The sequence below is a fragment of the Ips typographus genome, linkage group LG4 (genome assembly GCF_016097725.1).
Source record: "Ips typographus isolate SLU linkage group LG4, UJ_Ityp_2.0, whole genome shotgun sequence".
Lineage (NCBI taxonomy): Eukaryota > Metazoa > Arthropoda > Insecta > Coleoptera > Curculionidae > Ips > Ips typographus.
Genome location: NC_138425.1, coordinates 2,760,305 through 2,773,857, shown reverse-complemented (window position 1 = coordinate 2,773,857; position 13,553 = coordinate 2,760,305). Strand labels below are relative to the sequence as shown.

At 33.1% G+C, this 13,553-nt stretch overlaps 1 protein-coding gene across 1 annotated transcript in view; it reads left to right on the top strand.

The window, feature by feature from the left end:
• Positions 1–7,810: 7,810 nt before the first annotated feature.
• Positions 7,811–13,553, top strand: part of LOC145728039 (GATA-binding factor A-like) — a 38,410-nt gene continuing 32,667 nt past the window's right edge. Inside the window, exon 1 of the mRNA XM_081977966.1 lies at positions 7,811–8,198. The gene's annotated coding sequence lies outside the window, so the exon portion shown is untranslated. The remainder of the gene's footprint in view (positions 8,199–13,553) is intronic.

The following is a 13,553-nucleotide window of genomic DNA, read 5'->3' as shown; positions in this document are numbered from 1 at the left end:
TGCTTTGCGATTTGCTATGGCACTTGGTAAACGCCTAGGCAAACGGCTATACTCGTATGCTTACAGATGATTGTCTCCGACATGCTTAAATAGCATGTGAATGGAATGTTAAATTTCTTATTTAATAAAATTTGAAAAACAGTAATTATACGACTATACAAATAAACATCAATCACTAGACGAGACTAAATAGATTTTTTCAATCTTAACAAACGAGTAAATCGAAATCACCGATCAACATCATCACCTTATCGAAATCAACGTAAGCGAATCGAGCTCGCCACAAGTCGCTATAGGCGTGGTCCATGTACGACCGGCCAATCGCTGCCCACCTCATATGACGACGGTCGTTTGACACGATATCGTTTTATTGTAAATGGGCCCTTATTTATGGTGCTTTTACTGGGTGCAGGATCGGAGGCGCCACAGCCTAAAACGCGACTGGCAAATGCACTTAGATTTTTTCTCGTTTTTCGGATCGTTAGAGCTCTAGCATGTCACCAACAGGTATTTTTTATGTTGTGCTATTGATTCTCGTCTTTGGTATTCTTGTCCATTGTTTTCTTGTCACATTATAGTTAAAGTCTCAAGTTTTTAATCTATTCCAGTCGCGTGTTTTAAAGATCCTCTTTTCCTAGAACAACAAAGTAATCATCATATTTTGGCCCTTAAATGAATGCTTATATTTGAGGTTTACTGGAGAGGTTGGAAAAGGTGATGGTTGCAGTTTTTTGCACCAAATTTATTTTTAGTTGCAACTTTTCTGAACATAAGCGTACGATCGTTTAAAACGAACAGATAGCATATTCAAAATTAATTGAAAAACTATTAAAAAAGAAAAGAAGAAAAAATGATGTCACACGAAAACTGCTCTTACGTCACGAGGCACGTCCCGTCGCCTAGATTTCCTACTCAGCGAATTCGCGACCGGTCCGATTTTAATACTATCAATCAATTCTTTGTATGTTTTATATATGAATCATTTTTGCAATGGTTTGAATATATTCGGTTATTAAAAAAAGCTACAACCGCAAGAAAGGGAACAAAAGTATTCCCAAAATGGGTGAAGAAGGATTTGTAAGAAGCTCAATGTAATAATTCATGAGCGTTAAAATCGTTTATTCAAAACTGCTGATGTTAAACTTTACCAATTCAAAGCAAAGATTAGAAGAAGTATTTAAAAAATTTGTAGATTTTTGGAATAAATCAATCATAAATTAAGTCGCTTTACTGATTCTCAGATATAAGTGGTGTCCCATAATTAATGGTAACTAATTTAGTAGCGTTTTTATGGGTTCAGAATAATACGATTTAGCGCCTTATTACCTTATCTTAGATGAAAAGTTAACGGAAACCGAACTACAGGGGGTCAAGTTATTTTATAAAAATGCACTTTTAAATATAAATATAAAAACTTAAAATTTAAAGAGCTTGAAATTTGCAAATGCTGGTTTTCTGGTAAAGGGAAGTGACAATTCAACTTCGAGTATCGTTTATTCAATAGTAGTACGTATTCCAAGATCAATAGTTTTCTAATCATTTATTTCTAAGTATTCGGTGCCATACATGAAGTATGATATGTGTGATAGATAACCGAGACAAATTATTAATTCAGATTCGAAATGCTGTTGAGACATTTTGGAACAACAATAAGCAGTTATTTTAACCAAAACTTCCTTAAAGTTTTCCCGTAAATGACTTATATACTTATATTTTGAAAACCGGTGATTTTAGGGATACTAACTAAATATACCTTTTTTCTACATTCAATAGTGATGCATTTTTCGCTTCCAAATTTCAACGAAAAGTTATCCTTTACTGAGGAGTTTACTTTGGCCGCATTCGTTTTCAAGCTCCATGGAGCGAGCAGAGCGTTTTTGACGTCACAATGACGTAATTTGACAGTTGGTTAAATGATGCTTTTGCTAAATTACGTCATAGTGACGTCAAAAACGCGCTGCTCGCTCCATGGAGCTTGAAAACGAATGAGGCCATAATCGCGCATTGCCAAGGGTAGCGAGCGATAATAGTTATTTACGTACGTTACGTTTTGATCCTGTTTTTGAGTACCTACGCAGTAAGTTTAGTTGTATTAGATATTTAGCGATGTTTGTAGAAAAAATATTGTATGTATTACGCGCACAATGTGACTTTTATGCTCTCGAATGATTGCAAACGTCATTCTCAGAGCATAAAAGTCATGGTTTGCGCTCTTAATACATAAATAACTATGTTGAGTATAATATATTGGAAAATAGATATTCGCTTTCCAGTTTTCACTAGGCTATCGACTATACAAGAAAAGTATGTAAGCAAAGTAGAATAGCAAGTATGTACATTTCATCGAAAAAAAAGTTCTTTAAAATTGCAAAACTACACGAAGTGTTAAATAAAAAAAAATGTTTGCACCTTAAAAACCCTGTCCAGTAGAATAAACAGTAAACAGCTACACTATATCCAAAAAAATTGCTGCTGAAAGATAGTACCTAGACCGTTTTGAAAAAAAGGACAAATTTTCAGGAACACCCTATATCAACTCTTTTCGCCTTTAAGTTTTTTTGTCAAATTTGAGTCTCAGACACCGTTTTGCCTGAAGATAATCTTTATTAGAAACAGGCAGTTGATATTAAAAACATCCAATTTGGCCCGCCCTGTACAAAAGTCTTAACTTTATCTTTCGTAATGGCTAATGTCTAATGCTAATACGTTGTCCGTTAAAATCGGTAGAACGTAAAAAAAGACGATTGATTTACTGAAAGATTCCCAATAATTGGCCCTGTTTGGGTCGGTAAAAAACAACCGATTAGACCTTAATACACTGATCGCGTTTTAGCGACCGGCGCCACCGATCCTACACGATAATGGCATCCAAATGTCCACCGAAAACAATTCGAAAAAATCTTAACGCTCTATCTTATTTGAATTCTTGCTGTCCGACATCAGTGTCTCTTTCTTTTTATTTTGACCGTCCTGCTAAAGTAGGTAGGTATACTCTAATGTTTTTAGACTTCTTATAAACACTGATTTATACTTTAAATACAGGTACACATACCGATAGATTACTGTAGTAATAAATATTACATTAAATATTTAATGTGGAACTTCTTGGAATGCGGTCCCTTATTGGAAAATTTGATCGGCAGAGTATATTCCAGACAGAGAGAATAAGGTAGATATGAAAAACGTTTCAGTAATATTTCCATCTCTTTGTTCATTTTCAGAGAGACCTGTTGTAGATTGTAGCTGTCGGGATGACAATTCACTGCGGTCATGCCCCCCATTACTAGGATTTGGGCTGAGGCTAGTCTTATCACAGTTTCTCCTCCAGTTTCAAGACCTTAATAAAGGCCATCGGCTGAGACGGTTTTAGAGAAGAAATCTCCCCATCATTTAACCTTCATCCCCACAGAATCTGCAGTCTCCGTGTTTTCGAAAGCTTATCCGCTTAAGGTGGCCTCTCAAGCGACAGTGTCCTGAGAGGAAATCTTTGAGTGAGTGTAGGTTTGATTTGCTCAATTTTACAAATTCTTTACTCTTGTCCCGGTTGTCGTTTGCACTCTAAGAAGTTTTTTGTTCTTCCTTCAATTTGAGCTCGAACAACCACAAAAAAGAAAAGTGATTTAGAGATAAATGTAACTGCTAGTTTTGTCAACACATTATAGTGTTTAAATTGTTTTATGCTGGTATTCTAAATGTTTCAAAATGGTCTACCTTTTTCCACAAGGTGAAAGCTACAAATATGGAATTTTGGAATATCCTCCTCCTCCTACTCTTTCCATTATCCTGCAAAGGATGTAGTGACACCGTTAATATTTGATTCAGCAGCTGATTCCATGCTTGCCTATCCTGTGCAATTCTTTTCATGCTTTTTTAGGGTTTTGTTTGGTCTACCCATCTAGTTGGAGATCTGCCTTTTGTGCGTTTGCCTTCTACTTTCCCTTCTATGATTAGTCGTTCCATTGTTCCTGATCTTCTAGCTATATGCCCAAGGTACTGCAGATACATGCGGTTTATTCTGTTTAGCAGCCTTGAACGTGGACCAATTTCTTTGTAATACTATACTAGATCGGGTTTCGTTTTTTTGGTGATAGATCTGTCTTTCCATATTTTATTTAGCTTGGTAGTCGTTGATCTTGCCATAGTAATGCGACGCCGTATTTCGCTTTCACATTTCCCAGTGTTGGTAATCAAGGAACCAAGATAATTGAAATTGTTTACCACTTCATAGCCAGCAATTTCTAATATTTGTCGATAATTGTTGTCTTGTCTATCAACTATCATTATTTTTGTTTTAGATTTATTTATTTTTGACCCATATTTTTCGCTAGTAACTGACAGTCTGCTCATAATTTCCGTTATTTCTGGTATTGTTGACGCTATGATCAGTGTGTCGTCGGCGTAACGGAGGTTGTTAATCCGCCTTCCACCAACTGGTATTCCGCCTTGCCACTCATCTAGAACCTCTCTCATGACGTATTCGCTATAAGCGTTAAATAAGGTAGGTGAAAGAATGCAACCCTGTCTAACTCCTGGGGCATATTCTTGAAATCAAGGAACGGAATTCTCAAAAAGTGTTGATAGAATGTGATAGAAGAAGCTGGCAATGGCGGGTTCCTGTCACATTCTACAGGTTCTAGAGGTTCTACTTATAATTCCCTTCCCTCGTTTCAAGAATACGCACCCTGCAGTAGTTTTGAAGCTCCCCGAGTACCTAAATGCCGTCGATTCTGACTTTCGCGCTGTTTTGATCCTCCTCTCCATTATGATCCAAAGGTATAGCTCCAGTTTACTTTATCAAATGCTTTTTGATAGTCTACAAAGCAGAATTACATTGGGATATTCAATTCTCTAGCTTTTTCAATGAGTTGCCTGGCATTCGTTCCCTAGTTCCTTTTCCTGGGCCAAAACCTGCTTGTTCCTCTGAGAGCTGCGGGAAAAGAAATGGTTTAAGACGGTTATGTATTGATATGGAGGAAGATCTTTCTAGCGTGAGATAAGAGATTTGGAATATCCACATAATGTTAAAAAACCTATTTCTTGATGTCGTATCGAATTTTTAATACCTAGTCTTCGTACGTATTTTTTCTCGTCCGTATTAAGTAAGTAACTCTTGGATTAAATGTTTGCTTCATTTTCTATAAATTTTGTTGCTACGTAGATTCCATTCAGTAGCAATATTAGTCACAGTCAGGCAGGAACAAAATTATCTAAGTAGTTTACTCTTGCAAATGAATTAAGAGTGAATACGAGTACAATCGTATAGTTTGTCATGAAAGATAAAACAAATGTGCTTAGTTTACCTGCATGAGCGAGTAGTGCATACTTACGTTTAATTAACATACGACGGTTTATTATCGAAGAAATGTAATGTGCAGATAAAGTAATTAATTCAACATTTCTTGTACCGATAATTACGATTATATATTGTTTTGATAAACTTGTGTGAAAAATGGGACTGAATCAGACCTATCATTTATTTGCACCGTTTTTAGAATTTAATCCAGATTTCTCCCTATTTTAATAGCAAAGCATTTCAATTTAGGGTTAATTACTTTTTTAAAAAACCTCGAACTTTAACACACATTTGCAATTTCACTGATACCGTCAGTTTATTCTATAGTTATTTAGCCCCAGAGATATGTATTATTGTCCCTTGATTATCCTTGGAGTAGCTACCTCTATACCATGATTGTCGAACCAGGCCTTAGACGAATAGAACAACTGACAAAATGGTATTCATACAAGCTATTTTAAACATTGTTTGTCAAAATGTTATATCCAAAAAACCCTAAATTTATGAACTATTGTTGTTCCGTTCAAAAATACTCAAAAAAATAAGAAAATCACTTTCTGACAACCTAGAAAGTGTTGAACCTAATGAAAAGCCGACTTAGTCCGTCGTTCATTGACAGATCAATAGTAAAAATACATGCGTAATGAGTACAAATGTATGTACCAACACTTTATTGTGCTTATTAATACTTAGTCATTATTTGTTAATTTATGATCTGAGTTCAACAATTTTCACATAAAGGACATTCGACAAAACGGTCATTTATGAATAACAACAAGTGTTATCACTTTATTATAAGATTACATGTTCCTTTTGATATAAAACCGTATTTAGTCACCAAATTCTGCTACTTCCGCCACAAACAGATATGTCATATCACCTTATCAATTCTCCTGTTATTCCACGACATTATAACAAGCTGGCATTTATCGATAAAATGTGGTATAATATTTAATAATAATAAATATCGAGGGACTCAATGAAATTTTAGGGGGTTATTGCGATATTTAAAATTGGTTTCTTAATGACTTGGTTAACATAAATTTGGTATTTTGATCTCATTGTCTAATATTAATAACTTGTCTACCTTATTCAAATTTGATCGTTTCGTTCTTAACAATATTAAACTTGCCTTTTTTAAGCCTATTGTCGTTAAATCATGTTGCAACTTTGGTTGTTAATTAAATATTTACTGTTACTCACCACCTGCAAACGGCATTTATTTCCTACAGTTAAGTTGGTATCGTCAGCATAGTCACGCTACGGAATATACGTCACTGAAAAAAATTACGATTTGACCCAATAAAGTCAACTTTCGTATCCCATATATTTCCATTTTATTTAGTACTAATCGCGATTTAGACAGTACAGGTGGTACAGCAATTTTTATGATAATTTGACATATTTTTAGAACTAATTGTTAAAAACTACCACGCAAATTTACTTTGTTTTTTTATTATTTTATTTTAATGCATATAAGTATATCCAACTTATACAGAGGTTATTTTCTCAGAAATAGCCGAAGATAGATATGGGATATATAAAAAATATGATTGGATTTTTTAGTAGAATCTAAATATCCAATAATATTCATATACAGGGTGTCTCCAAAAAGGTCACACACACATGGCCACCACACAAGGTGGGTTATGTAAAGGGTGATTAAGAGTGGTTTTTACTATTTTAATGATACTTTTGCGTTATTGAGCCTGATGAAAGCTTAGTCTTAGCGTGTTTAGGAGATCCTGAGTTGAAGGTTTTGAGAGCCAATGTGTTTTACTTGGCATTTGTGTATAAACTTTGGGTAATAGTGGAGATATGTTTGTTAGGCCAAGTTCAGGAGTTAACAATTTAAGGTTTTTTTTATTGGTTGGATTAACTTACTTATGTTAGTAAATGGTACTCAGTACTTTAGCTTTAGTGCTGCAGTAGTAGGCTGCAGGGTGCTTCCTTACCAAGATATTTTTTTTTATTTACTTGTGTTATTGTGCCAAAAACTACAATAATGCCGAAGATTAATTTAATTTAACAAAAAAATGTAATACTAGTGAAAACATAGTCTTTTAATGATGTGTCTGATAGCTTTCTCAGTAACACGGGGGTTATTACTTTAGATCCTTAGCAATATTATTAAATTTAAAAAAAAAACATATCTTGGTAAGGAAACATTTTCGACTCGAAATTCTTCGCGGGACACCCTGTATAATAACTATTAAAAAAATGTAGTCCTTATTTAAAAACATCCAATTGGGCCCTGTACAACCGGGTAAACCAGGCCTCATTGATAAAAATTATTTCTCAAATAGGTACTATAAAAATTGTTAATGATAAAGTAAAAAACCTAAACTCATATCATCAGTATTAAAATTTAAAAGCTTGTTATTAAAAAAATTATTCAAATAAGTCAATAATTAAAAACCATAACAAGCTTAACTGATATTATCTAAGACTCGAAATGAATACAATCAGGCAACAAAAAGCTGACAGTCTAAAAATGGAATACTTGTATGCCAAGCACACTCACACACATCAGACCTGTTCAAGCAGCCTATATCAGAAATCTCTTACTAATTTATGGTGATTTGATAAAAAAAGCTTTATCCAGTGGGCGGTGTAACCCCCGCCACGCAAAATTGTGGGGCGGGACTCCGTTAAGCCCCTGTTCAAAGTCAACGTTTTCTTCCTGCTAAGTTTTAGCTCTAGAGTAGGGGCGCGCACAGTCTTTTGTTTTAGCTTCTTCTCGGGTAGTCTGATTAGCTTGCAACACTTTTGATTGGAAGAGTGAGATAGTGCGGACAATTAATTGATTTTGAACGATAAAGTGAACTGAAAGTGCAGAATTTTGATACAGCTACTGTGAAGTGAAGTTTTTCTGATTTTGTTCTCTATGGTTAACATTTGAGGGGTAAGTACATTTTTTTTATATTCAAACTTACTAAGCCCAAACAAACAAAAAAAAACAACTGATAAACATGAAAATAATCTAATTTGACACTGCCCGATTTTTTTGTGCAACAAACGGAAATATGTAGAAAGGATAATTAATGTTACGTTCTAACATTGTCTTATCTGCAACCATTAGGGTTATCTTGAGTGCAGTAGTTGCTATTGCACAGTAAGTATCTATTAGTGATTAGCTATCATACATACAAATGCATTTCCTCTTTTTCAAACATGTTCCTAATCGATAGGACTGACATTTTTAAATTACCGTTGGATAATGTCATTCACTGATAGTGAAAACAAGTAATATTGTAAAACTGAGAAAAAAATCCCTCCAGAAATAGTAATAAGTTAATTAAAATTAAATTCGATTTTAAGCGAAATATTTAAACACTAACAACACCTTAAAATGACATCATAGCTTTTTATGTACCAAGGGCGTTAGAGATAACATACCTACCTATATACAGTCTGTCCCAAATTTGATGCTCACCATTGGGCTCTCAGTTATTATTGAAGTAACAAAAATGTTTAAATTAGAAAAGTTTTTTTGTTTTCAAGATATTTCAAAAAAACTGAACTGCAGTGATGATTTCTTACATGGCCATTATTTTGCAAACTATTTATTGGACAGCCGGTAAACTTCGACATTGTTAGGACACTTTGTTCTGAAGAATAATTTGATTGTCCCAAAAATGTTCTATCTTTAATTATTTTTGAGGTTACGACACTAACGTTTGTTTTACTTATGAAAGCCATATCTAATTTTATTATCTAATAAGCAAAACAATTTTATTGATGTATCGCATGGTATAAAAATATTTATTTTAGTTTAACAGTTGTCCATTAAATGATTTGCACAATAATGGCCAAAGAAAAAATCATCATTCATCATCAATTTACTTATTTTCAAAATCTGTGACGTCGACCTAGAAAATTAAATTGGGCAGTTGTTGCGCAAATTGCACATACAGTTTGAACGATTCTGTATCTGCGCGCTTTAATAAATCAATAACCCTGTATATTGCCTTTAATTGTGTGAAAGAGTGGTGAGGCCAAGGCATTTTATTTCAAACAAATTCCATATAATTTTTTTCTATTTTGCGGTTTTGCGGTACATTTTAGGTAATTTTAACGACTTACAAGTAATAAAGGTATTGTTAGGTTAGGTAGAAAAAAGTTATAATAGTTATTTATACAACAAGTAACATAAATCAAGTTCTTGGAGTGAATAAACAGGAGTAATTTTTTTTTTAATAATTTTTTTTTAAAACCTCTAGTGAATAAAAAATTGTTTTAATCATTGCTAAGCGTTGAATAACTGACTAATAATAGGACGAAATTTAATAAAATATTAATTAAAATTAATAAAAAAAAAGCCTGAGTTGATACTCACCGAGATTGATAACACCGTTTGGCCGCTAGAGGGCGTCAAATTTCCTTTACCATAATATCACATATTATATTGTAAATATTTTTTAGTCAGATTTCATGTAAATCTTAATCCGGCCGAGTTCCTGGCAAAGAAATGGTTAAAATGTTAAATTTTAGGTCCAACTCTGCTAGTTTTTGAGATATCAAAAAACCGACTGCACCAGCGGCAAAAATACAGGGTGAGCCAACTTAGACAATGAATTGAGGGTATGTTTGTTCTTATGGAATGACTGTTTCAATGACAATTTCATAAAACATGTTGTATGGTTAACTTGAACAGTGTGGCAAGTTCTTAAATCATCTAAATTTATCGGTTTTGCTACATATACCTTATTTTGTAAGTTACCTCATAGAAAATAATCTGGAAGCATCAAATTTGGTGATCTAGGCGGCCATTACTTTCAAGCAAAGTTTTCTCCACTTTTTGAGAACTGTTGCCCGCTAATGGTACTAAAATGGATACTAACCTCAAAATTTTTCGATGAATAGCTTATGTATGACTGAAGATTTATAATCATTTCAAATTCTTGTACAGGGGGTGTTAAATAATCAGAACCCTTAAACCCAAATATTAAAAACCATTGTTCCTTTTAATAATAATTACAATAATAATGGTATTTATTTAGCATATAGCTACAAAGTAAACACATAAACATAACATAAAGTATATGCAAATATAAAATAAATGTAAAAATAAAATGGACAAATACGAACATGTTTAAGCCATGTTTCTAATTAAAAATATCCAATCCACCCAAAAATATTGATATAATATCTCGGGTAATACTCCTCTAAAATATTGAGTTACTTTCCGAAAAACATGCTAAAATTGTGATAAAGTGTATTTTTCCATAATATCATGGGTTATACTCCGAGTTATATTCATTTGATTAAAAACAATTGAAATACATTGTCCTATATTATAGGAGAAAATAAAGTTTATAAAAATGTAACCGTTTTGTAAATCAACCATATGCTAGCTTACGAAATATTTTGGAAAGTGAAAAAATAGATTCTCCTCAATGAATTCTAATAAAATTTTAGTGAAAAATGGTACTCTATATTCCTACAGTAAAGGTGTCAGTGTAAGTAAAAAACACACCAGGACATCGAAAGTGTTTTTTTACACTTGTATATTGTAAAACCGGGAAAATATATTACTAATATCACAACAACAAAATTTGCTTGGTACTTACTACTTTATGTTTGTAAGGAAAAACCCATTAGGACAGTGATTTATTTCAAGCAAAAATAGAAGAAAGTTGACATGCAAGGTGAGTGAGTTAATCGAAGATTAACATTTCAATATTCTAAAAACATACATATTTAGATTTTCCTTCTTTTTAAAAATACACTGGAAATAACAAACTTTGATATAAAACAAAATATTATCTAGTTTTCGAGTAAACAAAAATTAATCCTTTTTAATGACAACCAACTGTTAACATTTATTTGCTTAGCATAATACTTTGAAAACAAATAAATAAACAATTACATAATTCAGTCTACATTATAAATATATCCAACCGCGTATTTACATAAAGAATTGATTAGAAATTAATGTATGCAGTAAATTATAATTTACGTTTCTTCAGTCTAACTCATGTTGACTGTCATTTAAATTGCCGAGATAATTTTAATTTTTTTTCTGACCCTTTCAGTGATTATTATTGACTTCCATATATTTATTTAAAAAAGCAGTCGTGGTGAGCAAAGTCTGTTCCCTGTATGGTCAAAAAGTGATTATTTCCTTCACGGTATTCGTAGCCAATAAAATTTTGAAAACCTTTCAAATTCGACCAACGACAATAGTTTTTTTCTTATCGTCGAATTATTTAATCTCAAATGTTTTCCAGGCAAAATTAAGCAAATAACCACTTACGCACATTTAACCCAAATCCCATGAAGGTGTCAGAATATAGTACCTAACCTATGATTATCTCTGCTTCTTTTCTAAAATTTTAAAGTAAATTTACTCTCATGTAGTATTTATTTAGGGACCAAAGTTCATTGAAATATTTATGTGACAATAAAATGTAAAATGAGCACATGGCCAAAACAACTTTTTCAAAGTTTTTCTAACTAATATCTTTTCAGTCAATTCTTCCAATCAGTAGCACACAAACTTAACACGTGACACACAGTTTTGGTTGAGTGTGGCAAAAGCCCGAACAGTCAACAGTATCTTCCAACCAATATAGATTATATTAATTTAAGTAACTGGATTGTTGTTGGGATAAAGAATTGAAATTTCGGAGTAAAAAATAGCTATTAACGGTTGATTTTCGGCAGATGTTAATCTGATGATGATGGTAATGATTATCTTATTTATTTGGTTACAAACCCTACAGAAATACATCCAATTGTAGGGTAGGTTAGTCGAACACATTTATTACTAAACATAACAAATACACAAAGTCACAAGAAAGTTAACAGCATTTTTTGAAGCTTTTTAAATCCATTTAAATGTATATCACATTGTATATTCATCAATTGGCAACCAATTGCTATTTTTTGAAAGAATGGACACGATCACAACCAAAACCTTATGCGACAGACCGGTGCTAATAAGATCTTATCTTTAATCTCGGATCTGTAAACAAGGAGCTGTCAATGACTGGCGCCAACACAGAACCAGAATCACCTTTTTCAGGTAAATTTGGAAACCGGAAGTAGAACCCCATGATACCAACAACGTAAAATTATTTTCAGTTTGAAGTGCGACTTTTTGTTCTTTGGCCAGACAGCGTTTGACGAAATAAACTGAAATCTTATACGGTCAAGTTTTTTTTACGTGACTTCTGCTGACTTAACAATTCAAGGTACCAACCAATTAATTGGCGTACCAGACGTTTTCAAACCTGACAGAAACTTAATGAAGAAATTCCTCTTCTGTTCAGGTGCAGTCGTAGTAACATATCACAGAAAAAGTTAATTGAGACAGAGTGTCCTGGTCGCCAAGTTATAATTGTTTGTTTGCAGGTTGGAAAACACATCATCTAATTAGCGCATAAAATCCGCGTATTTTGACTAGGTCCGCGTCAATATTTCTTTTAATTCACTTTTCATTTTCAAGTTCACAGTGTTCAACGAGGTGTTCAATAAATCCAAAATAATTAGGTGTTTAATTTTAATATTACCAATTTAAAAAAATGCGTAAAATATACGGAATGCCAGGTTAAGTGAAATTTTCTTCACATCCCCAATGACAGTGATGTCCATTTGAATCATACTTCATTATTAGTGACTTCATTATGAGTGCACTTGTTTCTGAATTACAGTTGCCTATTCTGAATTACCTTTGACCTTTTCTGAATCTCACTTGGCCTTTTCTGAACTACATTTGGAAATGATGTAGTAGTGAATTATAAGCTTCTCATCATGTACTATGTAGAATCACAGTCAGATGCAGAAAATCTAGCTCACTCGTGCTTTTTAGTCTTTTCCTAACCTAAACTATTTTTTTAGATTCTGATCATATTGAATCAAGTTTCTTTTCAAATACTCTTCCTTATTTACACTTGTTTTGTCTCTAGGACGCCATTTTAATATTCTCTTCCTCCAGCATCTATTATCAGACTTTACTGCCACGTTGTTTCGTGTTCTTCTACGTAGTTATCCATTCCGTATTTTATGTGAAAATGTCATGCCAAACAAGGATTTATCTATGGCTCGATAAGTTTGAAGAAGAATGCCTATTTGAATTCATGTGTCAACCTGCCAAAGGAGGCCAAAATGTTACGTATTCAATATATTTTTCTTCTATCACTAGATTATTGCTGTCGACTAAATTTGTCATAAATTGGCTTTTGGGAGCTGCGGATAGTGTTCAAACCATCTTCTGCCTCTCATTTAGTCGGTGTGAAATCAGTAAAATAACATC